The sequence below is a fragment of the Lygodium microphyllum genome, chromosome 19, assembly GCF_053477565.2.
Source record: "Lygodium microphyllum isolate KBCC chromosome 19, Lygodium_microphyllum_v1.1.10, whole genome shotgun sequence".
NCBI classification, from domain to species: domain Eukaryota; kingdom Viridiplantae; phylum Streptophyta; class Polypodiopsida; order Schizaeales; family Lygodiaceae; genus Lygodium; species Lygodium microphyllum.
The window spans coordinates 32,472,248-32,475,370 of NC_141153.1; positions in this window are offsets into that span (position 1 = coordinate 32,472,248).

Sequence of the window (3,123 nt, forward strand, 5' to 3'; positions counted from 1 at the left end):
TGAGGAGGAATGTGAAGTGTCATATTTCGAAGCATGGCTTACCTATCCATAAGTACAAATGATGTAATTCCTAGCTTAGGATAGATAAAGATATCCAACAAAGCCAGGCTTGGAACATGTACATACTATTTTGAAACAATTGTAACACTGTCGAATTCAGTCCATGATGGTGGTAGCAATTATATCTCGAAAGATGCAAAGATGTGGGCATAAATTCTAGTCATCATGAATTTTGAACTGAACTTTGAGCTATGAAAAATTAAAAACATATTTATTAGCTCAAGGGAAATCAAAGGGCAATCTATCTAGTGTTAAAGTAGGATGGCTCTTTTTCAATATGAATCAAATAGACTTTTAGCAAAGGTGCACCACTACAAGGCAATCTAGATTTTGAAATAAGCAGGCAAAATCTGGTCTTAAGTCTTATTACATCCATTACATGTGCTAAATTCAGTGAATAGCAGAATACTTATTATATCTCTAAAAATACAAAGACTGGGGGATAAATTTCAGTCATCATGAATTCCAAACTCAACTTTGAGCTACAAAAGATTAAAAACATATTCATCAGCTAAAAGGAAGTCAAATAGCAATCTACCTAGTGTTAAGGCAAGGTGGCTCTTTCAATATGAATCAAATAGACTTCTAGCAAAGGTAGCACCACTACAAGGCAATCTAGATTTTGAAATAAGTAGGAAAAATTTGGTCTTAAGTCTTATTACATCCATTACATGTCCTAAATTTGGGAATAATAGAAGTATTATTCATATATTCTCACTATTACATTCATTACAAAATGGTTTCCTATTGTTATTTTCAAAATTTTGATAGGGGCTAAGTGCAAATGAGATGACAAGGGATGCCTTGTTAGAAAAGGCAGCTCATAAATCTACATGATGGAGAGGGACCGATGGAAATCTTGCAAGTACATTACTTGAAATGGATGCCTTACTTGATAGATGTTGTCCTTGGAGGGATTCAAAACATAATCTAAGCATGATGCATGAGAGAGAGAGAGAGAGAGAGAGAGAGAGAGAGAGAGAGAGAGAGAGAGAGAGAGAGAGAGAGAGAGAGAGAGAGAGAGAGAGAGAGAGAGAGAGAGAGAGAGAGAGAGAGAGAGAGAGAGAGAGAGAGAGAGAGAGAGAGAGAGAGAGAGAGAGAGAGAGAGAGAGAGAGAGAGAGAGAGAGAGAGAGAGAGCACATACCTGTGATAGATGAGATCAAGCACAAAAAATCAAGCCATGCATTAGCTCAATAGAGATGGACTGCACAAGCAACACAAAAAAAAAATCACAGGCATGGCTACCCACCTGATGAGCATTGGATGCAACAACGTGATGCATGGAGACAACCTGCTTATAATGCAGCAGATGGACAATGGCTTCTTCGCAACGGGAGAGAGATGGAGGGACTCGGCACGCTGCAGGTGATTGGTGAGAGATGGAGGGGCCTGACACACTCTTAGTGCAGGCGAATTTGGACGGGGCTTGACACACATTCCATGGAAGGCCGAAACAGGGTGGTGGGGGCACTGGGGGGATCATGCAATAACAACCCCCCGCCCCCCGCCCTGGAGGACCCTTGTTTTTCATTTTGTCGTCTCCTATTGGCCTGGGCTCGTCGACTTGGGCGGCCGCATCCTTGTGCGTAATGGCCCTTAGATGAGCATTTGAATAATTTTGAATATGTATAGTCCTTCAACATTTGAAAGTGTTTAAACATAAACGAAATAGCATTATAATTGGCTTACTTGAAGTGCACGGTCTCTTGTAAGCATGCGCTTTTGAGCGTGCACTGCGTAAAAACTAAAGTTTTGTGATAATGAAAAAACATACTATTAATTTGAAACACTTACCTACCCTTCTGAGGAAGTGGAGTGGCACTGCACTCTAAAGCCTAGAGCTAGAAGCAGAGAAACAATCTTAAAAATTGATTCTTTGCCTTTTAAACCTTACATTTGTATCCCCTTTATACTAATATATCTTTAAGGCCAATCATGAAAAGTTTCCTCTTTTACAATGTTGGGGGGAGGGGGGTGTCATAAGGGAGAAACATCCATTGCCATCCTCAACTCCATTTTTGGTAGAAAATATATATTCTTTTAATGCCGTCCATAACAACAGATATAATCTCTTTGATGGAGCTGGTTTCCATACTCTTTGCTCTCTTCTTTTCCATATCTTAGCTTTTGGTTCTAGGGAACCATTTTTGCCAAGCAAGGATCATTTTAGCAATGTGCTATGTGTCGTGATTGAAGTTCTTTCTCTCGTGTCTCCATAGAACAACATCAATTGGGGTGGCCAAGAACTTGCCTAGATTGTCTTGATTATTCATTGTTGCGGTTAGCTTGCTAGATTTGTCTTGCTTCAGACTTGAGGTAGCCAATGGACCTTGTTATAAGTCGATACTTTGTGCCATCTCCTTTGGAGTAAGAAGTCCAATGTTTTTGCAAATTCCAAATGTTCTCCTAGCTAAGAATTACCCCTTAACCTCCATTCTTTTCAACCAACTTCGAGTTTTCCTTTAAAGGGGATGATTGGGGGTCAAAGCTATTGAAATGTTTAGATTGCTTGTAATAGAGATGGGTCACCCTCGCTCGGGAGCATTGGGGGTCAGAGGCTATTGAAACGTTTGGATTGCTTGTAATAGAAATGGGTCATCCTTGCTGTCCTTTGCATTGTCCACTTAGCCTTATTCAAGAGCTCTCCCCCTATGTCGCCCATGGCTTAAGCCACCATCAACTCATTCCACTTAGTCTTATTCAGGAGTTCTCCCCATGTATTAGCCTTGGCTTGAGCCACTATTAACTTTGGAATTTTGATATTTTGGTTTTACGCATAACCACCAAAATCAACCTTGCTAGAGCACCACCCCTCATTTTAGCTTTAGCCAGCCACTTCTCGATCAGGCAATCTAGGGCTGACTAATGTCCATGCTCTTCTTATCATATGACTTATTTTCTCTTATCATCCCTAGGACAATTCACAAGTGCCCTGAATGTTCTTAGTCTTCCTTTGAGTATGCCAATATATTATCAAAGAAGACTAATATAGATGTCTTGGATTAACCTATTGAAGGTATTGGGGGACATTAGTCCAGACCAAAGGACATAACAAGAAATTC